General features: G+C 44.4%; 1 long non-coding RNA gene and 1 pseudogene across 1 annotated transcript; one reads left to right on the forward strand and one right to left on the reverse strand.

The window, feature by feature from the left end:
• Window positions 1-10,756: 10,756 nt before the first annotated feature.
• LOC118965613 lies at window positions 10,757-14,746 on the reverse strand. Its single transcript, XR_005053023.1, has 3 exons — window positions 14,591-14,746; window positions 11,064-11,171; window positions 10,757-10,890 (listed from the first exon to the last, which is right to left on the reverse strand). It is a non-coding gene; the product is annotated as an uncharacterized LOC118965613 (long non-coding RNA).
• Window positions 14,747-18,374: 3,628 nt separating this feature from the next.
• Window positions 18,375-19,118, forward strand: LOC110530922 (annotated as a pseudogene).
• Window positions 19,119-26,446: the final 7,328 nt, after the last annotated feature.

Here is a 26,446-nt window from a genome sequence, read left to right on the forward strand (position 1 = left end):
CCACCATAGAGTTAGATAGAGGACACATTTTTGCCATTATGGCATCTGTGACAGCATGGGCAGCGCCATTGAGGCTATCTCCATTTAAAGCTGTCAATTGTCTTATTCTTTTGTGTTAGGAAAAAGCGTAAACCTAATTGCTTTGATGCACCTGCAGTGCTGGAGTCCTGAACCAAATCTTGTGTGTAATTTATTTATTATCGCCACTAGATGGCGGTGATATAGACACTTAAAGCCATTTACGAAATATACGCAAACCAATTTGAAGAAGACAGTGCTCTAAGTATTGGCTGATTGCTTCCAACCCATTGGCATCCCCACCCAGTTGACCACTTTAAAATGTTGGAAGCCCTCAATGGCAAAGTCCATGTTATCCAATCTAAACTCAGCAAAAAAAGAAACGTTTTCAGGACCCTGTCTTTCAAAGATAATTCGGAAAAATTCAAATAACTTCACAGATCTTCATTTAAAAGGGTTTAAACACTGTTTCCCATGCTTGTTCAATGAACCATAAACAATTAATGAACATGCATCTGTAGGAACGGTCGTTAAGACACTGACAGCTTACAGATGGTGGGAAATTAAGGCACAGTTATGAAAACTTAGAGGACACTAAATAAGCCTTTCTACTGACTCTGAAAAACATCAAAAGAAAGATGCCCAGGGTCCCTGCTCATCTGTGTGAACGTGCCATAGACATGCTGCAAGGATGCATGAGTACTGCAGATGTGGCCAGGGCAATGAATTGCAATGTCCGTACGCCTAAGACAGCGCTACAGGGAGACAGGACGGACAGCTGATCGTCCTCGCAGTGGCAGACCACGTGTAACAACACCTGCACAGGACCGGTACATCCGAACATCACAACTGCGGAACAGGTACAGGATAGAAACAACAACTGCACGAGTTACACCAGGAATGCACAATCCCTCCATCAGTGCTCAGACTGTCCGCAATAGGCTGAGAGAGGCTGGACTGAGGGCTTGTAAGGCCTGTTGTAAGGCAGATCCTCACCAGACATCACCGGCAACAACGTCGCTTATGGGCACAAACCCGCCGTCCTGGACTAGACAGGACTGACAAAAAGTGCTCTTTACTGACAAGTCACGGTTTTGTCTCACCAGGGGTGATGGTCGGATTTGCATTTATCGTTGAAGGAATGAGCATTACATCGAGGCCTGTACTCTGGAGCAGGATCGATTTAGAGGAGAGGGGTCCGTCATGGTCTGGGGCGGTGTGTCACAGCATCATCGGACTGAGCTTGTTGTCAGGCAATCTCAGCGCTGTGCGTTACAAGGAAGACATCCTCCTCCCTCATGTGGTACCCTTCCTACAGGCTCATCCTGACATGACCCTCCAGCATGACAATGTCACCAGCCATACTGCTCGTTCTGTGAGTGATTTCCTGCAAGACAGGAATGTCAGTGTTCTGCCATGGACAGCGAAGAACCCGGATCTCAATCCCATTGAGCACATCTGGGACCTGTTGGATCGGAGGGTCAGGGCTAGGGCCATTCCCCTCAGAATTGTCCAGAAACTTGCAAGTGCCTTGGTGGAAGAGTGGTGTAACATCTCACAGCAAGAACTGGCAAATCTGTTGTGGTCCATGAGGAGGAGATGCACTGCAGTACTTAATGCAGATGGTGGCCACACCAGATACTGACTGTTACTTTTTATTTTGACCCGCCCTTTGTTCAGGGACACATTATTCCATTTCTGGTAATCACATGTCTGTGGAACTTGTTCAGTTTATGTCTCAGTTGTTAATCTTGTTATGTTCATACAAATATTTACACACGGTAAGTTTGCTGAAAATAAATGCAGTTGACAGTGAGAGGACGTTTCTTTTTTTGCTGAGTTTACATAGGTAGTAGTAGGTGAGTCAGACAGACAAAATGCATCTAATTTGCTTATTTCTCAGCGGTGCCAACAGCAACCCGCCTCTGCCTCCTCACCTAATTGGCTATCAAGTTCAAAAAAGTTAGGTGAATCAGGTGGGATTCGGATGGAAAGTGAGTGTGTTGTTTGAGATGGATAAACAAAAGGCAAGACCAAGTGGTGCACAAAAACGCAGCAAAGAAACTTAATCTGATCAAGCCCGTAACAAATTACTGAAGATCAGCAGATCAGCAAAGCTACCACCTCGTCCTTGACTGATAAAATACCAGCGCAGGTGGAGGCCTACTTAAGCAACAGCTAGCACTAGCAACCTCCCAGTCCCGATAGAGACCTCACTGCCTGGGCCCATCCATGACAGTGGCCTTACTCCTCCTCTTCTTCCTCCTCTTGAGAATAGTGACAGTAATGCGAGTGCCCGCCCTCCTCCTTCTCCTCTCCCAGAAAACCAAGCTGATGACTGCTGAAGAACCAGCAGTGATAATGAGAGCAAACCCCCCCTTTCTGTGTCAGTCTCTAAGAGCCTTGCACAACTGGATTGTACAATATTTGTGTCCCGTTTCAGTAAACTAGGCATATGTCGCAAGTCACGATATATATATACATACATATATATGGGAGGCAGGCAAATACCTTTCACTGAGCTGTGTAACAACAGACTGACAGGGGTGAGACAATTAATTGTAATTTATCTTTTGTTGTTTGCAGGTGCACTATCCTTCTGACCCTATACAGCCAGGTCCCATCTACATTTTAACTCCTCGCAAGTATGCCTTATTTGGTGTCTGCTGTGAAGGAATACCACAACAAGTCAACTACTTGATTGATGAAGGCATGTCATCCAGCAAAGGCAGCAGAGCAGTCATCATGTGAAGGACAGCATTGTGACAGGGGTCAACATTGCACAGCCGGTTGGACTAGAGCATGGTACAGTACTGGTGGAAAGCTATGGCTGGCAACAACACCTGAGTCCGTACTTCAGGCCGCTGCCACAGATCAAGTAGTACCAGCACTTCAGGTGAATATAATTTTCATTGCATTGCATGAGGTTATTCTTCTTATCTAAACTTGGGGGGTGAGTTGATGTTGTACAAGGTTGTAATGTATTGTTTATTTTTCCTGTTTTACAGCTTCAACGCTCCCATAGATGGGAGGAAGCTATCTCTGCACTTAGGGAAAACTGAAGCAATTATTTTTGGATCCAATCCTAAATTGTGTATGTCGTCTGAAATCAGAGTGGAGTTAGGAGGTGAGGTGCTGACTACTATAACCTCTGTTAGCTACTTGGGATGTATCGGGTGCACCTCAGCCACGCTCAAGGAAAGTTAACAATATCATAACCGCCATCGATAAAAGACAGTACTGTGCAGTCGTCTTCATCGACCTGGCCAAGGCTTTCGACTGTCAATCACCGTATTCTTATCGGCAGACTCAATAGCCTTGGTTTTTCTGACGACTGCCTCGCCTGGTTCACCAACTACTTTGCAGACAGAGTTCAGTGTGTCAAACCGGAGGGCATGTTGTCCGCACCTCTGGCAGTCTCTTTGGGGGTACCACAGGGTTCAATTCTCGGGCCGAATCTTTTCTCTCTATATCTCAATGATGTCGCTCCAGTCTGTATACTTCTGGCTCTTCCTTGGACACTGTGCTAACTAACCTCCAAATGAGCTTCAATGCCATACAACACTCCTTCTGTGGCCTCCAACTGCTCTTAAACGCTAGTAAAACCAAATGCATGCTTTTCAACCGTTCGCTGCCCGTACCCGCCCGCCCGACTAGCATCACCACCCTGGAATCTTCTTTCTATTTCGCAACAAAGCCTCCTTCACTCACGTCGCCAAACTTAACATAGTAAAACTGACTATGCTACCGATCCTCGACTTTGGCGATGTAATCTACAAAATAGCTTCCAACACTCTACTCAGCAAACTGGATGCAGTCTATCACAGTGCCATCCTTTTTGTTACCAAATCACCTTATACCACCCATCACTGCGACCTGTATGCTCTAGTCGGCTGGCCCTCGCTACATATTCGTCGCCAGACCCACTGTCTCCAGGTCATCTATAAGTCTATGCTAGGTAAAGCTCCGCCTTATCTCAGTTCACTGGTCACAATAACAACACCCACCCGTAGCACACATTCCAGCAGGTATACGTCACTGATCATCCCCAAAGCCAACACCTCATTTGGCCGCCTTTCCTTCCAGTTCTCTGCTGCCAGTGACTGGAACGAATTGCAAAAATCGCTGAAGTTGGAGACTTTTATTTCCCTCACCAACTTTAAACATCAACTATCTCAGCAGTTAACCGATCACTGCAGCTGTACATAGTCCATCTTTAAATAGCCCACCCAATCTACTGACCTCATCCCCATACTGTTTTTATTTTATTTACTTTTCTGCTCTTTTGCACACCAGTATCTCTACTTGCACATCATCATCTGCTCATTTATCACTCCAGTGTTAATCTGCTAAATTGTAATTATTCGCTCCTATGGCCGATTTATTGCCTACCTCTTCATGCTTTTTGCATACACTGTATATAGACTTTCTTTCCTCTACTGTGTCATTGACTTGTTTGTGTTATTGCTTGTTTATTGTTTACTCCATGTGTAACTCTGTGTTGTTGTCTGTGTCACACTGCTTTGCTTTATCTTGGCCAGGTCGCAGTTGCAAATGGGAACTTGTTCTCAACTAGCCTACCTGGTTAACTAAAGGTGAAATAAAAAAATAAAATAAAAAAATCCTTGATGGAAGCTTGGGAGGTGTGAGCATGGCCAATAAGGTGCTAGGGAAGGTTAATGCCAGGACTAAGCTTTTGTCTGGAAAGTCCAAGCTGCTTGATAAGGACTTCATGAAAGTGCTAGCTCCTGCCCTCATTCAATGCCATTTTGACTATTCTAGTACTTCCTGGTTTGGGGGCTTATCTAAACTTATGAAGAGGAAGCTCCAGATAGCCCAGAATAAGTTGATCAGGGTAGTATTGAAGGTGAGTCCACGTACTCACATAGGCAGGAGCTGCTTTCAGGAACTAAACTGGCTGCCTGTTGAGGCTAGAGTGTCCCAGATTAGACTAGGTTTGGTTTAAAGGAGTATTTATGGTCCTGCGCCCAGATATCTAAGTGATTACTTTCCTCGTGTTAGGGATGCACACAATCACAGCACCAGATCAGGTGTGTGCTGATGTGTGCTTATACAGGTTCAGGAGTAATGCTGGGAAAGGTACTTTCTTGTATACTGGAGCCTCAGAATGGATTGAGTTGCCTCTGCCTATAAAAACAAAGTCCTCTATGGACAGCTTTAAAAATAAAGTAAAAATATGTTTGATGTCTTCTGTGCCCATATGAATAACCCCTATGATGTAACTGGAATGATGAGATAGATGTTCTTCTATGTTTTTGTTTTATTATTTCACTGACATACTGTGTTTGATCTTGTCTAGCCATCTCGTGTCAAGAGGACCACAATGGAAATAAGTTTCAGAGTTTATTGTGTGTTATCCTTCATGTGTATGTATGGCTTTTAAGTTGTATGTGTGCTTGTTTTTTAAAATGGTCAAATTAATTAACGAAACAAAATTTGTTCTTAACTGACTTGCCTAGTTAAATAAAGGTAAAAGAAATTAAACTGGGGGTTATAGCATTTCTTTCACATGACCCATCAATTTAGACAAGTGTGTCGGGTAAGCATCATCTAATGTTTTTCTCTGGATACTTTCTGTTTATCTGGAATTTTTCCTTTTGACCTCACATATGAATCCTTAAAGAGATGGGTGGGGCTAAGGCTTAAGAGGGTGTGAACAATGCTGAACGGGTGTAGACAAAGAAGCGCTATCCAGTAGGTACCAAAAAATTCAAGGGCATTTTCTTAAAAGGGATTTTACAAGTTTGTAAACTTTCAAAGCAGAATTACTTTCCCATTGTTCCTCGAAAAATGCAGTATATGATATACCAAGTCTCTACTTTTATCCAATGTAAAAAACAAAAACAATTTCAAATGTTTCTACATAAGAACGATTTGAGCCGGTTGGTCACATTTGCACATTATTCTTAAAAAAGTGTTTTCAAGCTCTGTGAAGTTGGTTGTTGATCATTGCTAGACAGCCATTTTCAAGTCTTGCCTCAGATTTTCAAGCCAATTTAAGTCAACACTGTATCTAGACCATGGAGGAATATTCAATGTCGTCTTGGTAAGCAACTCCAGTATATATTTGGCCTTGTGTTTTCGGTTATTGTCCTGCTGAATGGTGAATTCATCTCCCAGTGTCTGTTGGAAGCAGACTGCAACAGGTTTCCCTTTAGGATTTGGCCTGTGCCTAGCTATATTTAAATTATATTTATCCTAAAAGAAACTCCCTATTCCTTGCCGATGACAATCATACCCATAACATGATGCAGCCACCACCATGCTTGAAAATATGAAGAATGATACCCAGTGATGTGTTGTGTTGGATTTTCCCCAAACATAACACCTTGTATTCAGGACCAAATGTACATTTCTTTGCCACATTCTTTGCACTTTTACTTTAGTGTCTTATTGCAAACAGTTTTGTTTTGGAATATTTTTATTCTGTACAGGCGTCCTTCTTTTCACACTTTCATTTAGGTTAGTATTGTGGAGTAACTACAATGTTGTTCATCCATTCTCAGTTTTCTCCTATCACAGCCATTAAACACTGTTTTAAAATCACCATTGGCCTCATTGGGAAATCCCTGAGCGGTTAGCTTCCTCTCCGACAACTGAGTTAGGAAGGACGCCTGCATCTTTGTAGTGACTGGGTGTATCGATACACCATCCAAAGTGTAATTAGTAACTTCCCCATGCTTAAAGTGATATTCAACATCTGCTGTTTTATGTTGACCCATCTACCATTAGGTGTCCTTCTTTGTGAGGCATTGGAAAACCTCCCTGGTCTTTGTGGTTGAATCTGTGTTTGAAATTCACTGATTGACTGAGGGACCTTACATATAATTGCATGTGTGGGGAACAGAGATGAGGTAGTCATTAAAATCATGTTAAACACTATTATTACAAACAAAGTGAGTCCAACTTAATATGTGACTTGTTAAGCAGATGTTTACTCCTGAATTTATTTAGGCTTGCCGTAACAAAGGGGTTGAATACTTATTGACTCAAGACATTTCAGCTTTTAATGTTGTATTTATTTGTAAACATTTCTAAAAACATAATTCCACTTTGACATTATGGGTTATTTGGTGTAGGTCAGTGACACAACATCTCAACTGAATCCATTTTAAATGCAGGCTGTAGCTCAACAAAATGTGGAAAAAGTCCAGGGGTGTGAATAATTCCTGAAGGCACTATAGCTATATATAGTAGGCTAGATTGCATTGTCTGCATAACAAAACAATCCCTAGAAAGCTTTTTTTTTGACAGTGGACTGGTTGTATTATTTTGCATTAATAGACTGGTTTTACGCAGCACAAACATTATATCCAAGTTGGGAGAGAGCGTGAGGACGGCTAAGGTAGGCTACAGGCCTACAGGACAGTTGTATATAAAAACAAATCTGATTAGTATGCTGTTGCATCAAAAAAAATAATATGCAATGTTTTGAATTTCACACTTTAATTACTAATACATTTTTGCCGCCAGCCGGCATTCTAAATAGAATTGCAACACCGTAGGCCTTTAGCTTTGTGAACCATAAAACTTTAGGCTTACTATGAGAAAATAATGACCAAACAAATGTTATAGGAGTGTCTCAGGCTAATGATCACAACTTCTATTATCATTTAACAAGGTTTAATAAGAATTAGAAAGTTACATGGTTAGTTAGTTCCCATAGCTGTCAGCTAAGCTACAGTGCCTTGCGAAAGTATTCGGCCCCCTTGAACTTTGCGACCTTTTGCCACATTTCAGGCTTCAAACATAAAGATATAAAACTGTATTTTTTTGTAAAGAATCAACAACAAGTGGGACACAATCATGAAGTGGAACGACATTTATTGGATATTTCAAACTTTTTTAACAGTTCAAAAACTGAAAAATTGGGCGTGCAAAATTATTCAGCCCCCTTAAGTTAATACTTTGTAGCGCCACCTTTTGCTGCGATTACAGCTGTAAGTCGCTTGGGGTATGTCTCTATCAGTTTTGCACATCGAGAGACTGAAATTTTTCCCCATTCCTCCTTGCAAAACAGCTCGAGCTCAGTGAGGTTGGATGGAGAGCATTTGTGAATAGCAGTTTTCAGTTCTTTCCACAGATTCTCGATTGGATTCAGGTCTGGACTTTGACTTGGCCATTTGACTTGGCCTGGATATGTTTATTTTTGAACCATTCCATTGTAGATTTTGCTTTATGTTTTGGATCATTGTCTTGTTGGAAGACAAATCTCCGTCCCAGTCTCAGGTCTTTTGCAGACTCCATCAGGTTTTCTTCCAGAATGGTCCTGTATTTGGCTCCATCCATCTTCCCATCAATTTTAACCATCTTCCCTGTCCCTGCTGAAGAAAAGCAGGCCCAAACCATGATGCTGCCACCACCATGTTTGACAGTGGGGATGGTATGTTCAGGGTGATGAGCTGTGTTGCTTTTGCTTTTGCATTGTTGCCAAAAAGTTCAATTTTGGTTTCATCTGACCAGAGCACCTTCTTCCACATGTTTGGTGTGTCTCCCAGGTGGCTTGTGGCAAACTTTAAACAACACTTTTTATGGATATCTTTAAGAAATGGCTTTCTTCTTGCCACTCTTCCATAAAGGCCAGATTTGTGCATTATACGACTGATTGTTGTCCTATGGACAGAGTCTCCCACCTCAGCTGTAGATCTCTGCAGTTCATCCAGAGTGATCATGGACCTCTTGGCTGCATCTCTGATCAGTCTTCTCCTTGTATGAGCTGAACGTTTAGAGGGACGGCCAGGTCTTGGTAGATTTACAGTGGTCTGATACTCCTTCCATTTCAATATTATCGCTTGCACAGTGCTCCTTGGGATGTTTAAAGCTTGGGAAATCTTTTTGTATCCAAATCCAGCTTTAAACTTCTTCACAAAAGTATCTCTGACCTGCCTGGTGTGTTCCTTGTTCTTCATGATGCTCTCTGCGCATTTGACGGACCTCTGAGACTATCACAGTGCAGGTGCATTTATACGGAGACTTGATTACACACAGGTGGATTGTATTTATCATCATTAGTCATTTAGGTCAACATTGGATCATTCAGAGATCCTCACTGAACTTCTGGAGAGAGTTTGCTGCACTGAAAGTAAAGGGGCTGAATAATTTTGCACGCCCAATTTTTCAGTTTTTGATTTGTTAAAAAAGTTTGAAATATCCAATAAATGTCGTTCCACTTCATGATTGTGTCCCACTTGTTGTTGATTCTTCACAAAAAAAATACAGTTTTATATCTTTATGTTAGAAGCCTGAAATGTGGCAAAAGGTCGCAAAGTTCAAGGGGGCCGAATACTTTCGCAAGGCACTGTATCTATTAACTAGCCTATCCGTCTTAGTTCAGATCTTAACGTTACTTCCGTTAGTTGTAGGACTACAATTACCAATGAACTATGTAGTCAGCAGTTAGCCTTCTTTCACAAGCTGGTCGTGGTTCTGCTTGATGTTCTTCTTGTGCTCTTGCTTCTGGCACATCTCCATGAACAACTTCTTGTCTTTGACCTTGAATGTTCTGCTCTATTGAATTGAATTTATTTTGGGTCAGAGACATAAACAAAATGTACAATGTGGACCCAGAGGATATCATTAATTAAAACACTTGTTTCCAAAGTGGTCCTCTGGTAAAAACAATAACACATATAATGATTAAAAGGCAAGACAAAATTACAAACAACCATAAATACATTAATTTATATTGACATCCTAGAAAGTGCACTGCACTGCACTTTTCCCTAACCTTAAAAATGAACCATATTTATTTCCCATTTCGACCTTAAAAAAAAAAAATCTATTCATTGCACATCATTCAAATAAATACACCTGACCAGCAGTAGGGGGCACAACGGGCAGTGGAGTGGTTTCTCTTACTTAGACAACCCTGTCCAAATGAAAACATTTGCCTGCTTTTATTTGCAATCTGAAGAGCAGGCGGTGGGGGTGCAATTGTAGGGTCTCCCTGAGCCAGATGAAGGCTCAGTGCCTGTAGGAGAGCTCGTTGAATCAGACATTCACCATTAAGTGCAGCATACAGCTTAGCTTGAACTGTTTTACCTTTGTGAGACACAACAATATATACATCAACATATATTTTCTTGATCTCCAAGGGGAGGCTATTCCATAGACAAATGCCTGTATAGGAAAAGGTGCCCCTCGCAGTACTGTTTACTCTTGGGATTTTACAAGACATAACACTCACTCTGGTATTGTAACTGTGCTGACCCCATCAATGTGGTTTTTCATATAACCTGGGGCACGATCATTTAAGATGTCAAACATATAATGACGTTTAAGTTGGTCCACTCTGGGCTCCAAAATCCATGCTCTTGACCTTGAGTAAATTCTATATCATTCAGTAATCTAATGTTCAAGAGCGATCTTTTAGACATTATTTGATTACCTATGTCCCATTGGCAACTCACTTGTCCATGGTCAGACAGAGTGATGGGTTGTATGTTGCACTTAGTTATGCTATGAGCCTCAGATTTGTATGTGAAAAGTAGTCAATTCTAGAATAAGTGTTGTATGGGTTAGAATAAAATGTTAAGTCCTTCTCCCTAGGATGCTCATGGTGCCAGATATCCACCAATCCAGCCTCAACACAGCTATTCTTAAGTGCTTTACTCATTTTGGAGAGAGGAATGTTGGTTGCAGGAAGTTTGTCTAGATTGTGTGACGTGAAATTCTAAGGATGAGAGGGACTGTAGATTCTTCCAATAATACTTTATTATAAGATGTGCAACAATTGAGCAATTAACTTCATTCAATTAGTTCAATGCTGAAAGTCCAACGAACAAGAGTTGGCTCTCTCCTTTTATAGAAAGTACATCCTCTTATCTGTGTCAGTTAGCAGATGTGCAGGGCCTGGGAACAGAGTTGTAAAATGTAATTTAGCTCTTCTTTGCAGATCAAGATAGCTGATATCTCTACCATTCTCTGTTTCTCATTGCAACTCCCACATACCTACATTCCTGCCAATCGTAGACATGGTTTTAATGGCACATGTTCAAAGTGGATGACCCTAGATAATGTCTCACCTGAGCCACCACTGTCCTTTACGTTTTGTCCATTTTCCTACCAGTGCACCAGCAAGTTTGGATGGGATCTCTCTCCATGCTCACTTCACGTGGACTCATGTCGCACTCCTGAGAGAAAAGGCATGAGAGAAAAGGCAGTTGATAGCTTTGACTGGATGCTGTCTACAGGTTGCTGGCTCGGACTCAGGTCTCAGTAGAAGTGGTGCAAGACAGGGCCGTAGTGAACGCCATTTTCACAATTACTTCAGCCAGTTAGGGGGGGGGGGGGGGGGGGGGGGGGTTGAGGTTCACACTGTCCTTGGTCAAATTATTCCTTCCATCTAGACACCATCACCATAACCTTGAGAGAGGACAGACCAGAACAGTTTAGGATATTTCTGATTCAGGAAATCCAGACAAATGATTTACTGTAAAACAAATGATTACTACTACCAACATTCTTAATACAATTTCTAAAACAAATGTCTACGAGAATAACTACACATTTTTTTATACTCCCCTATTACGTATCTGGTGACCTCACCGCAGAGATACCGGGTCAGGGAGTTAGAGGGACAATCCTTAGGGAGACATCCCGACCATACAGCAGACCCAATCTGGTGAGATTCGTTATTGAAGCAAAGACAAAAACAAGACCAACCAAAACGACAACAGCAATACACATATGGGACCGACCGACCATCTTATGTAACAAAACATTTTGTGTTTTTTCCATTGGCTGAAAGTAGAGACTCAGAGCTACAAAATGGTATATCATACACTACAGTTGAGGAACAATGGGAAAGTAATTCTGCTTTGAAAGTTGATAAACTTGTAAACTCACTTCTGAAAAAATGTCCTTTGAATCTTTTGGTACTACTACTGGAGAGCCCTTTTTGTCTACACCCATTCAGCATTGTTTACACCCTCTTAGAATTTAGCTCCACTCATCTCTTAAAAGGTTGATCAGACCATTCTGTACTAACATTAACTTGCTAGCTACTTCCAGACAAATGACAGAACAGCTCACTCAACATTACTCACCCTAGCCGAGCTGGTTAGGCTGTTATGTTATCCAGAGCGTTGATGACTGCAACGTAAATGTAACCTGGAGACAGGTGTTTTCTCCATGTCCTTAGCTATCATACTCAAATTTCACTGATTTCAAAACTCTGTCCTCCAGAAAGTGGAGAGTAACACTAATGCAGTTTTAATACAGAGTGCATTTAAAAATATATACATTAGACAGGATTACCTAGACATACTGACCAGCTCAAATAGACAGAAGTGTGCTATATGGCAGACCAATCCAAACTCAGCTCTCGGTATGTCCAGCCCACTCATTATCTCAGCCAGTCATGGCTAGCGGTAACGTTGGTGTCTTTTTATGTGGCTAAACTAACTAGGCTCGTAATTTAACAATTTTATTCATATTTACAGATGGCAGACAAGTTTGTTAAGGTACATTAAAGTTCACATGTTAGAGAAGACATTTCTCCAAAAAATCACATTTAGATTTAATAAAAAGTTTATGTTCAAATGGCTCTCCTGCGACATATGCCTAGTTTCCTGAAACGGGTCACATATATCACTCGAGGTGGTGAAAACGTCAATCCATTTGGAGAAACTATCAACCATTACTAACATTTATTTTTTCATTGTACAGGCAGGCATGTGAATAAAAATAATTTGCATATTTACCAAAAGGCCCCAAGGGACAGGTAATAACCCCTTTGGACACCTGACTCACATCGTGATCAATGCGTCTCAAAAAAACAAAACAGAGGGATATATTACCACGCTAGGTAGATATTTTCAGGATTTTCTGAGGCTAGTCAGCTTCAGTTAGCTTCAAATTCCAGCTCAGGCTTCATCGATGTTCCGAACAGGAATGTTGATCATGCAACCGCCATTGTCTCAAGCTAGCTTGTACGGCTCGTTTATGTTGAAGGTGGCAAATCAAACAGTAAACTCTTAATTTTATCGGACGATCATAACTGGCTTCCCCAAGGTTTAAAAAGGCTGCACACGTGCTCCCGCTCCACAAAGGTCTTGACCCTTGTGATCTAAATAACTATTGACCTATTTCAAAACTTTCTTGCCTAGCAGAAATAGGAAATTCAGGGAAGTGATATGGACAACATACATTTTTTTTTTTTTAAATCAGGGAAATTAGGGGTTTGGCTACGGGGTAGGTCAGTTTAAATTATATATGATTGGAGGATGGTCAGAATAACCGGAATTCCTGATTAATTAGGAAAAATAATGAATGTGTGTGTGGACACGCGTACATCATGAGTAGCTTGATGAAAACAAGTCACCATGTTGTCAGTGTGTATTCCATTGACCTTTGCACCCTTTTTGACAAGCTGCTCTACTACGTCCTTGTGCCCACCATCTACAGTCGTGGCCAAAAGTTTTGAGAATGACACAAATATAAATTTTCACAAAGTCTGCTCCGTTTGTATGGTGGCAATTTGCATATACTCCAGAATATTATGAAGACTGATCAGATGATCAGAAGTCCCTCTTTGCCATGCAAATGGACTGAATCCTCAACCAACATTTACACTGCATTTCAGCCCTGCCACAAAAGGACCAGCTGACATCATGTCAGTGATTCTCTCGTTAACACAGGTGTGAGTGTTGACGAGGACAAGGCTGGAGATCACTCTGTCATGCTGATTGAGTTCGAATAACAGACTGGAAGCTTCAAAAGGAGGGTGGTGCTTGGAATCATTGTTCTTCCTCTGTAAAACATGGTTACTTGCAATGAAATACGTGCCGTCGTCATTGCTTTGTACAAAAAGGGCTTCACAGGCAAGGATATTGCTGCCAGTAAGATTGCACCTAAATCAACCATTTATCGGATCATCAAAAACTTCAAGGAGAGCGGTTCAATTGTTGTGAAGAAAGCTTCAGGGCGCCCAAGAAAGTCCAGCAAGCGCCAGGACCGTCTAAAGTTGATTCAGCTGCGGGATCGGGGCACCACCAGTACAGAGCTTGCTCAGGAATGGCAGCAGGCAGGTGTGAGTGCATCTGCACGCACAGTGAGGCGAAGACTTTTGGAGGATCGCCTGGTGTCAAGAAGGGCGGCAAAGAAGCCACTTCTCTCCAGGAAAAACATCAGGGACAGACTGATATTTTGCAAAAGGTACAGGGATTGGACTGCTGAGGACTGGGGTAAAGTCATTTTCTCTGAATCCCCTTTCCGATTGTTTGGGGCATCTGGAAAAAAAGCTTGTCCGGAGAAGACAAGGTGAGCGCTACCATCGGTTCTGTGTCATGCCAACATTAAAGCATCCTGAGACCAGTCACGTGTCGGGTTGCTTCTCAGCCAAGGGAGTGGGCTCACTCACAATTTTGCCTAAGAACACAGCCATGAATAAAGAATGGTACCAACACATCCTACGAGATCAACTTCTCCCCACCATCCAGGAACAGTTTGGTGACGAACAATGCCTTTTCCAGCATGATGGAGCACCTTGCCATAAGGCAAATGTGATAAAGTGTTAGTACAAATGTGAGAAAAAAAACTGCATGGATACCTTGTCAGAGTCATGTGCATAGGTGGCAGGGAAGTCAGGCGCAGTAGAATCAAACTGAGTGTAATTGAGTTATTTAATAACAACAAACGAAACATAACTCCAACACTAAATGTAACAATAAAACAAAGTGAGTACGTGAGGACCCGTCGCGCACCAATACAAACAATCTCTGACAAAGACATGAGGGGAAACAGAGGGTTAAATACACAACAGGTAATGAATGGGTTTGAAACCAGGTGTGTAGGAAGACAAAACCAATGGAAAATGAAAAATGGATCAATGATGGCTAGAAGACCGGTGATGTCGACCGCAGAGCACCGCCCGAACAAGGAGAGGCTTCGACTTCAACAGAAGTCGTGACAATCGAGTGTTTCGACTGTGGAACAAACGAGATACAATGCAGTAGCTGATGATCCACCTTTGATATCTTTCTGTGTGCGTCTCAGACCCACAGGAAAAGTTATAATAAAGACATAGAACATAGCTCAAGTCACAGTTTGTCACAGTTCAAGCCTATAGGGATGGTTTCCCGGACACAGATTAACCCTAATCCTGGACTAAAAAGATTTTTCAACAGATTCTCTGAGACATCGCCCCTAAGTGTTTTTTGTTTTGTGTAGGTGTAGTGTTTTTGTTGTGTGTGTGTGTCTGGTGTGTGGTGTGTTTATTTGACCTTCATAGAGAGGGCAGGACAGGTATTTGGTTGGCTTGTTGATGTTGGAAACGTTTGACAACTGCCAAGTGTCAGTGCTGCTCGGGCCGAGTACAGTGCATGTACTCTTATGTTTCAGAGATCCCACTTTGGCATGGCAATGACGTGGAGAGCCTGCTTTCACAGAGCCAATGGAAAGAGGGCATCTTAGCTGACATTGTAAATGGCAAAGGTCACAATGGTTAATTCTCCATACATCAGTCAACCTGCCATCCTAGAAGTAATTTGTGCTGGCATGATTTATGATTTGTGTATGCCTGTCACGGTGTGCGTTACTGGTTGAAGGTAAGTCAGGTGCAGGAGAGCAGAGATGGGTGATAATAGGCGCACTTTATTCATATCCAATGAAAAGTAGCAATATACGCCCAAAGTACACAAAATGGTACAAAATAACCAACACACATGGGCCAAACACAGACCCGGTGCTAACCAGCCGAATACGGGCTACACGTAACAAACAAACAATTTCACACAAAGATGAGGGGGAACAGAGGAATAAATACATGATGTGTGATTGGGAATGTGTATGTGACAAAATTTGATTTGATTTGGAATGAAAACCAGATGTCCAGGGAACAAGGCAAAACAAATGGATAAATGAAAAATGGAGCGGCGATGGCCAGAAAGCCGGTGACGTCGACCGCCAAATGCCGCCCGACCCAAGTCGTGACAATGCCGGCTTTGGCCCAACCCATCGGTTTCTGGGACCAATCAGAAAGGTCAGAATGTGTTTGGATTCTAAAAGATTTTGGGAGGAAGCAAATCCAGCGTGGTGTTTGCCTGAGCGATGTAGATGGGTAGCCAGGCAACCATTTGAAGGCAAGTGCTGATAAAAAGAGAAAGGAGGTGCAAGGACAGCTCTCTAGTCCTTACACAGGAAAAATAGCTCGCTAGCTATGCAAATTAGTTAATACAATAAAGACACTGATAACTATTAATCCGTAGTACAATGTTAGCTGGTTAGCTATATGATAGCATATTTTTTATTCTTCTACACTTTCTTTAAAAATTGGGATATGCACTTCTGAAATAAGAAGCATTTAGCTACCTTACAGTTACTGTAGCTCTTCAGTCAGTTTCTAGTGTGTTGTTACCAACATTTTTGGGGTTGAACTGGCTGCTACCATACAGTACACACTTTTTGATTGCATGCTACCATTGGTCAAAAGTGAGAACTCAGTCCAAGGGGGCGAGAAGGGTCTGACAAGGGGGCATTCCCTGACGCCCCTTCTTTTTTCTTATTTTAGTCCCACGAACTACCCCGTACAGTAGGTGGGGGAAATACACCTTATAGGTTGTAGTCTGCCAATAAACCTCAATGAAGAAAAAAAAGGCATATTTTTCGGAGCCTTTGAAAGCCTTTCTGCATTGCCAACTGCCATTTAAAAACCAAAGAAGTAGAAAAAGAAGGCCTTTATACTAAACACATCTCCTACCTGACTCCAGCGATCAACAGATCTAGTGCTCTGACATAATCAGAAGGTCAAATTTAGTTAGATAATCAATAAGATGTGCTATGTCTTACTTGTGTTTCGCATAATCATGCAGTAGTGCAGAAGTTTGCAGCGTATATAACCGGTGAAAAACTTACTGAATGAAGCCAGTCTAGCTGCTGGCTTGCTTTGCATGTAAGCCTGTGAGACAAAATGACGGCCGTTATTTTTGTGTTACTATGTGTATAATCATCCATGTTTCCCACAATGTCATTCAAATTTTATTCACAGTGAACCTCAACACCAGGTAAGGAAGGGAGAAGTAATTGGAAGAGAGGGAGAGAAAGGACATGCAAACTCAATTAACATTTTCTTTAATCATATCTCCTTGCCTCCTTTTCAGCTGTATCGATCATGTAAGTTGGGAGCAGTAATAGTGAGATGAAATATTTGTCTGCCAAACTTGCTCCCACCATTATGAAATGTAGTGTTGTTCATTATTTCACTTTCTTCATCATCCCAGAAACGGATTAGTGGGGGAAGCCATGCTCTTCTAACCTACACAGTGTAATGAACACGATGGGAGACAGAGAGCTGGTTTGAAGTGTAGGGCGAAGCAGGTGTTTATTGTAAAGGACCACAGGAGGAGGCAGGTGGCTGGGTCCAGGGGCAGGCAGAAGGTCATACACAGGAGAGGCAGGTAGCTGGGTCCAGGGGCAGGCAGAAGGTCATACACAGGAGGAGGCAGGTAGCTGGGTCCAGGGACAGGCAGAAGGTCATACACAGGAGGAGGCAGGTAGCTGGGTCCAGGGACAGGCAGAAGATCATACACAGGAGGAGACAGGTAGCTGGGTCCAGGGACAGGCAGAAGGTCATACACAGGGGGTCCAAAAAGACAACAGTACAGGCAGGGAAAAGGATAGTAACGTTGTCCGTGAGATCAGGCAATAGGTTGATAATAGGAAATACAGGCAGGGAATAGAGGCAGGGAAAGTACAGGCAGGGAGTAAGCAAACGGCGTAGTTAGTGAGCAGGCAAAAACTATCATGCAGGGAAGGAGTAAATTACGGGAAAAGTGTGTCTGAAAGAAAAACAATACTTCACAATGATGGGGTGCAAAGAACTGAACTAAATAGTGTGTGATCAGAATTCAGGTGAGTGGGATCTGGAGAGTGAGCTGCGTTCAGGGGATCTATGTGTTTGAGAGTGTGAGCTGGAAAGTGGGTTGGAAAGTGAGTTGCGTTCAGGGGATCTACATGTTTGAGAGTGTGAGTTGGAATCAGACGTTACTTACAATTTTCCCCACTGTCTATACATTTCAACACAAGATTTAAATAATTGTACACAATTCTAAAATTATTTAATTAAATTGATATGAAATAAATGTCTATTAGATTCAATCTTATTAAACTGAAGCAGAAAGACTGACATTCATTAAAATTGTGCTTATTTTGTTTCCCCCAGGTTACTCTGGGATTGGGAGAAGGGAGCACCTAATGGGATTCTACTCGGACAACCCTCATCCGGGATTCTGCAATCCATTTTGCACGACTGTGGATGGGTTCTGTGATTTACAAGCTCTCCCTCTCAAACGACCATAATTCCAATGGACATGGAGTGCAGGATATGAGTGGGTGTAATGGATGAAAACCCGTGTGGGGATGTGTACTATTTACTACAAGATGAAAATTAATTAATAGAAGGGGTGAGCAACCCAGTCCTGATTGTGGTAGTTCTGAGTGTCACATTATTGACTTACACTGCTCTGCAGACATTATCAACAAAACCTCCACCCAGAGACCCAGAAGCACATACGCTGTTCGGGGGTTTGCTGAAGCTGCTCCCGGCAAGCCCAGGTCGCATTACTACACTGATATGTCCTGTCCAGTGTGCTTACATTAGGCTGCACTGCCGGTAGAAACCAACTGTGGCCACCTCTTCTGTGGTTCCTGTATAGTTGCATTTGGGAGGTCTGGGACTTGGCTTGGTGCTATTAACTGTCCCATCTGTAGACAAATGGCTACATTGCTTTTCCTGCTCTTCCAAGACCACGCCTCACTGCAGCAGGTCCAGGATGGGTAAGCTGAGCCAATACTCATCTTGTAGGATCTCAACGACTACAACCGGTGATTCTCTGGCCAGCCCAGATTGCTCATGGATTGCCTGTGGGACGTCCCCACTCTGCTGCGCCACGCCTTCGGGGAGATGTTCTCCGTGAGCGGCCCCTTCTGGATGTTCTGTATCTGGTGGGGCCTCCCTGCTGGACTTCATCCCCAAGGCCTTGTTCAGCCTGCTAGGCTTCATGGACGACTCCTTTGTCATCTTGCTCCTCTTCATCTTCGTCATGTACCACAAAGTGATGACTCAGAGACTGGCAGGTTGATGAACAGCCACGGGGCACGAGTATGCAATCAATCCCATACCTCTTTATATCATGTCAGGTCAAATACACTGTGAGGGTCAGTGCTCTTTTTCTATTACTTTGGACTTCCATGGGGCCCCGATAACAGTCTTTTGTATTGCCTGTCTGGACAATGGCTGGACCTGAGAAAGGAACATACACTACATGAACAAAAGTATGTGGACACCTGCTTGTTGTTAATCTCATTCCAAAATCATGGGCATTAATATGGAGTTGGTCCCCCATTGCTGCTAAACCACCCTCCACTCTTCTGGGAAGGCTTTCCACTAGATGTTGGAACATTGCTTCCATTCAGCCACAAGAGCATTAGTGAGGTCTGGCACTGATGTTGCGCGATTAGGCCTGACTCGCAGTCGGTGTTCCAATTCATCCCAAAGGTGTTCAATGGGGTTGAGATCAGAGCTCTGTGCAGGCCGGTCAAGTTCTTCCACAACGATCTCGACAAACCATTTCTGTATGGACCTCGCTGTGTGTACGGGGGCATTGTCATGGTGATACAGGAAAAGGCATTCTCCAAACTGTTGCCACAAAGTTGGAAGCATAGAATCATGTAGAATGTCATTGTATGCTATAGCATTAATATTGCTACAGCAAGGGGCCTAGCCCCTAGAGTCCTTTGGGTGACTTTTGGAAAACTCCAGGGGGACTGTCATGTGCCTTTTACTGAAGAGTGGCTTCAGTCTGGCTATTCTACCATAAGGGCCTGATTGGTGGTGTCACAGATCCCTCTGGAACTTTCATCACGCACACCTGTCCCCTATTCCCACGGATTAGTATTTGTATATATGTGCCCTTTGGTTTCTGTTGGGGGTCGATTATTGTTACAATGTCCGTTGGTGCGTGTGAATACCTGTGTGGTGTGTTTTGGGCTTTCGTGCCCTTGTGGATTGCGCAGATGATTACCGGCCTCGTCCCGTGTCTTAATCATCGTGTGCATGTTTATTCATTCAAGGTACTCCTCGCTCTTTTGTTTGGGTTTCAACTCTGTGTTTTTGTTACGTGTTTGTTTGGCGTTCTTCCCTGTGCCCTTACACGGCACGCCGTAATTTACGCATTCCTGCGTCTGTCTCCCAAATCCTTCATGCCAAAGTGACAGAATAATCGACCATTAAGGGAGACAGCGGGAATGGCCCATCCGACTACGCTGTGACTGGTCCGTCCGGCACCGCCGCAACTTCGGCAGCTGCAACTGGGTCGTCCGACGTCGCCACAACGTGTCCGTCCGACAACTCTACTTCAGTAGCCACAACTGACCCGTCTGACGCCACTGCTACTGGTCCGTCCGACGCCGCCGCTACTTCGGCATTGTCAACTGGCCCGTCCGACAACGACGCAACTTCGGCAGCTGCATCGGGTCCTGATCGACCTGCACTGCGTTCCTGTGATCATCCTCGAGACCGGTGTCGTTGCGCTGGGGTACTGTCACGGATCCCTCTGGAACTTTCCTTGTGCACACCTGGCCCCACACCTGGCCCACACCTGGCCCCTACGTGACACATGTATTGTTCTAATGATTAAGGGGCTCGTCCCGGGTGATAATCATTGTGCGATTGTGTATTTATTCAAGGTACTCCTTGCTCTTTTGTTGTGTTTTGTATAGTGGTTGTTTGGTCTTTGTGCCTGTACATGGCACGCTGTAATTTTGGTAAATAAAAACCCCTATTACGCATTCTTGTGCCTGCCTCCTGGCCCTTTATGCCAACGTGACCGGAGTGCTACAGAGATGGTTGTCCGTCTGGAAGGTTCTCTCATCTCTGCAGAGGAACTCTGGAGCTCTGTCAGAGTGACCATCGGCCTCAGTTTGGCTGGACGGCCAGCTCTAGGAAGCGTAATGGTGGTTCCAAACTTCTTCCTTTTAAGAATGATGGAGGCCCCTGTTCTTGGGGACCTTCAATGCTGCATTTTTTGGTACCCTTTCCCAGATCTGTGCCTTGACTCAATCCTGTCTCGGAGCTATACGAACAATTCCTTCGACCTCATGGCTTGGGTTTTGCTCTGACATGCAGTGTCAACTGGTGGGACCTTATATAGGCAATTGTGTGCCTTTCCAAATCATGTCAAATCAATTGACTTTACCACAGGTGGACTCCAATCAAGTTGTAAAAACATCTCAGGGATGATCAATGGAAACAGGATGCACCTGAGCTCAATATTGAGTCTCATAGCAAAGGGTCTGAATACTTATGTAAATAATATTTATTTTTTTGCTAAAATGTATAAAAAACAGTTTTTGATTTTGTTACCTTTCTTGCCTTGCCGCCAGACCGTAGTCGGGATGGCTCAGGGGAGCCTGCACTTGCTAGCTCCAGGGCCAGAGCAATTTACAGATGCTCTGTGGTAATTCCCACATTTGGGGATCTTATCCGCTGCTAATGACGAGCAAGTCTGGAATTCCACTGAAATAGTTAGCTTTTATTAAAACTTGTAAAACTGTCACAATTTACAGTCCCACCTATATCAGTGTGTTTTGTTCTTTTTTGGGGGGGGGGGGGCTATAATAATGCAGCAATAAAAATGTTTAACGTCCCAGAACAGTTCGTATGTAACCGTTCAGTTCAACATCAACACACAATCACCAAACTGGTTAGGTGGTCTTTTGTTCCTCTTTGGCCTCCCTGTGGGAGTTTAACCGAAAGCAGGGCGTGTAACAGTCCATGCTTGGCCTTGATGCATTATGCTACCCCCACTAGACTGAACTCCATCTGGTGTCGCCGACCAACTCACAAAATAAGTGGTATCAGAAGCAAGCTCTGCGTCCTTCTCACTACCATTGTCACTGTTTTGTTCGTCCATGAAAAGGGTGGGTAGATCCAGATCAGAATCGTGGAGGCCTGCATCCAGATCAGGCGACAAGACCTCTGCAGGTTGCCATGATTCAGCGTGTGTTGACACCCAGCTGTTGTCTAGAGTGGTGCGGAAGTTGTTGACTTTGTTGTGATGAAAACCTTCCCCTTTGTTCTCGGACTCTTCTGAATCCGGTAAACCAAGTCATCCAGCTGATAGGATGATCATCCAGCTGATCCCCCATAGGATGGTAGGAACTTCCTTTATTTACGTACATACATTTATTCCTTTATTTAAGTACATACTGTGTCACTAACGTTGTAGTGTGTCCTTGCGACATTCTTGTCATACTGTTTTTTGGCATGCTCCACAGACTGACTCAGCACTTCCCTTGCAATCTGGTGAGCAAGTTCCAATATGTCTCGTAGCTGTGCCACACACTGTGGATGCGTCTTGGCGTGATCGAGTGGCAAGCCAGCCACCAGCTCGATGGGTTCTGTTACTTCTCTTCCAAGGAGCATCATGTTTGGAGTGAACCTTGTTGAGCTGTGCTTTGTTGCTCTATAGGCCATCACAGTGAATGGAATCATGAGGTCCCAGTCCCAATGACGATTGCGGCCTGAAATGGGTTGTGTGAGTCTGTTCGATTCCTTCAGACACGAAGTTGGAGCCTTGATCGCTGTGGAGTGTCTGTGGGGCTCAATAGCAGCATACCCATTCAGCTGTCAGAACTTCAGCCACTTGATCGTTTGGCAGAGGGTAGGCTTCCATCCACTTTGTGAAATAATCTTGAACCACCAATATGTAGCGATTGTAGTGTTCTGTCTAATTCATGGGGCCCATGAGATCAATGGCTATCCTCTCCATGGGTACTCCCACACGGACAGTGCCCAAAGGTGCTTGGGGCTTCCTCGAAGGTCTGGCTTTAGCGGCACAGCTCGCACATGTACGACACCATAGTGTGACATCCTCTCTCATTCGGTACCAGTAGTATCTTGTCTGCAGCCAGGCAAGTGTCTGTTCCATGCCAAAGTGACCAGCTACTGGGCCATCCTGCATCTGCTTCATGATGTCCGTTCGGGAACACTTGAGGTCGGAGTATCTGTGGGTAAAACTCAGAGAATGCTGTCCTTGACATACAGTCTCTTCCACTGGCTCGAATAGGCCTTAGACGCTGGTCCAAAAGGCAACACATCTCCCCACGATGGGTTTTCCTGTCCTTCCTTGAGCCATCTCTTGATGGGGCCTATATCAGAGTCAGCCATCTGAGCTTGACGTAATTCCTCAGTAGTCCATCCATGGAACAGAACAATGTCACTTGCGTCGGTGAGGCAAATCTTTTCCACGTCCGACGTGTTATCTTCACTCGCCCGATGACCGAACTCCACGTTGACGAAAGCTCTAGAAGCTCCAGGGAGTGCAGCCTGTAGGCTGGAGTCTTCCCCTACCCTCACTGAACAGAGCTCCATAGAAGTAGCTTCTACAGTGTAATCAGCTATGCTGGAGCCGAAGTCACCCTGCAATTCCTGGTGCCTGAAACGATCATTGTTCTGGTTAGAGTCCTGTATAGTGCAGGGGTAAGTCTGGCGGCATGACCTCCTGGACAGGATGTCAGCATTTTTGTGGTGGCGTCCTGGACGATGTATGACCTTGAAGTTATACTCCCCAAACTTCTCGAGCCACCTTGCCAGTTGACCTTCTGGTTCCTTCATCCTTATGTGCCACCGAAGGCTGCTGTGGTGGGTGCACACGATGAAGGGTCTTCTGAGCAGGTATTGACGGAGGTGTGTAGTGAACTCCACTACTGCCATTAGCTCCCTCCGTGTGGTATAATAGTTTTGCTCGGGGGGGGGACAACCGCCGGCTCCCATACGCTAGTACGTGTTCCTCACCATCCTGCATTTTGCGAAAAGACGGCTCCAATGACGAAGTTGCTGGCATCTGTATCGAGGATGAGGTCGCCGCTGTCGAGTGGATATCCCAAGATGGGAGCAGTGGTGAGTAGCTTCTTTAATTGTTTGAATGTTTGTTTGAATGCCTCCTGGCACTCTGGCATCCAACGGAAACAAGCGTGCTTCTTTGTAAGCTCATGAAGGGGCTTGGCTACAGTAGCGAAATCTTTGACAAATCGTCGGTAGTAGGAGGCCAGGCCGATGAACTGACGGACTTCTGAAATGCAGGTAGGCTGGGGCCATTCTTGGACTTTAAGAATTTTCTGGTGATCTGTGGCTATGCCGTGTTCGGAAACGATGTGCCCAAGGTAGGTTACCTGTCGGCGGAAGAGACAGCACTTGGAGGGTTTCAATTCTAGGTTGGCTTGGTGTAGCCGATTGAACACGTCGCAGGTGCATTGCAGAGCCCAAAAGGCATCACATTCAACTCAAAGAGGCCCTTCCTGCTGCAGAAAGCCTTACGGGCCCTGGGAGTAAGCTCTACCTGCCAGTAGCCTGACGCTAAGTCCAAAGTGCTAAACCATTTGGCCGTCGACAGGGTATCGAGAGTGTCTTGGATACGAGGAAGAGGATATGCATCCTCATCAGTATGCTCATTTAGAGCACTGTAGTCCACTCATAGACGGTATGTCTGGTCCTTTTTGCGTACCATGCCTATCGGTGGAGCCCAGCTGCTGTGACTTGGAGAGGCTACTCCAGTTTCAAGACTTTGCTGGATCTGCTCGTCTGCATTGAGCTGCTTTTCGAATGCCATCCGTCGTGGTTGCTGCTTCACAAGAGCCCCACGTCTGAATGTCATGCTGTACAAGACTAGTGCGAGCAAGATCAGTGGGTCCAATAGAGAAGACATCCCCGTAGGAACTAAGGAGTTGAGCCTGCCCACAACGTTTGTCCGCACTTAGCGCAGTAGAGCTTTCCGTATACACCAACTGTAAGTGATCAGGAACCGCTGGGGAGATGAGACTAGTTTGTGGTGAAATGGAAGAAGTATCAGTGGGCTGAACAACATCTGCTGCCTGGAGGAATCTGGTGATATCGGCCTTTTTTACTTTCACTGACTCTGTTCCTGGGTTGGGGACTTGATTCTTGGCCTGTGTGTCAACCACAACCCGTGGCACCAGTAGACAGTGCTTCTCAATGAATCCTTTAGTTGGGCTTAGCACCATGTCGCTTAGCACCACCTCTGACAGGATCATGGGAAGTAGGCGTTCCACGGCACAATGCACTCACACCCCAATTCGAGAATGGCTGTGAGTGCTATTCTTACAACACGCACTTTCGGTCTGTTCTTCAGGTTGAAGTACGGCACCTGTTCACCAACAGCACAATCAAGGCGAAATCAAGGCGTGCCCGTGACTGCTCCAGGAATGGATGACCGAGGATGGATTTGGCGTTCTCTGCCCTGCAACGATGAAGTTGACACTCACTGTGACCGTACCAACCTGAATGGGCAGATTCACTTCTCCAAAGACTTTGACATTTACAGACCAATGCCCTGTCGTAACAGCACCAAGGCAGCGCATTTATCCATGCCCCGCTGTCCAAAAGAGCACATACCCCTATATTGTACATTAGTAGGTGGATACACATTTCAGGACCTGTACCCTTGACACTGAGCAGGTGTGTTTTGGCTCTTGGTGGAATTGGGCGACTCGGGGCATGCCCGCAGCTTAGCTGGCGTCCTTGGTGATCGACAGCTCCGTTTCATGTGTCCAATGCCTTGGAAGTTGTGGCATCTGATTTCGTTCCAATTTGTATTTTTGCACTCACCAGTCTTTGGTTTGTGTGGCTTGAAGCTGGACTTTGGAGGTTTCTGACTCCACTCTACAGGTGGTGTATTTCAACTCTTGCCTTAATCTTCACTGTGGTCGATGAATTCCCATTAGGTAGCTGCTCTGGCTCTCCGCTCTGTAGTCTGCACACCAGACTGCATTAGTTGTAACACTGTTAGCTGCTCGCATGGTGGTTTTGTACCTGTGGGCGACCTCGTATCCTCGTGCCAATGAGGGTGTGCCCTTCTCCAGTAGCTTCTGCACAATGCCGGCGTCTCCCATGGCATTAGTGAATACCTCCACACTGATAGAATCCTGTTCTGGCTCGGGGCGATCTGCATACACAATGGATACTTTCTCATAAATGTCACCTCTCAATACATGCAGTGATTCACCTGGTTTATGCACTCTCTGCCTCAACTCAACGCCAATGTTAGCTGCAAGCTCCGATGCTGGCCCGTAGGCCGAGTCCACCTCCCCCATTATGCGTGAGTAGTCCCAACGGGAAGACTTAGGGTTCTTGTGGACCACAGCCCCTGCAGCACCCACTAAACAGAATCTCAGCTGGACTAATATTGTCCTTTCTGACCAGTGATTAGCTCTATCACAGCTCTCAAAGCGATGTAAGAACTCTCTCCATGAGCCCAAAACATCAAATTGACCTGGTCATAGTGTGGGGATCCTCTCCTTCTGAGTAGTGTATTCGTCCTCACTGTCAGATGAGATATCATAATGTACACGCCAGGGCTGCCTGCCATGGGAACTGGATCTTGCTCGCCTG

The sequence above is a fragment of the Oncorhynchus mykiss genome, chromosome 8, assembly GCF_013265735.2.
Source record: "Oncorhynchus mykiss isolate Arlee chromosome 8, USDA_OmykA_1.1, whole genome shotgun sequence".
In the NCBI taxonomy this organism is placed as follows: Eukaryota; Metazoa; Chordata; class Actinopteri; order Salmoniformes; family Salmonidae; genus Oncorhynchus; species Oncorhynchus mykiss.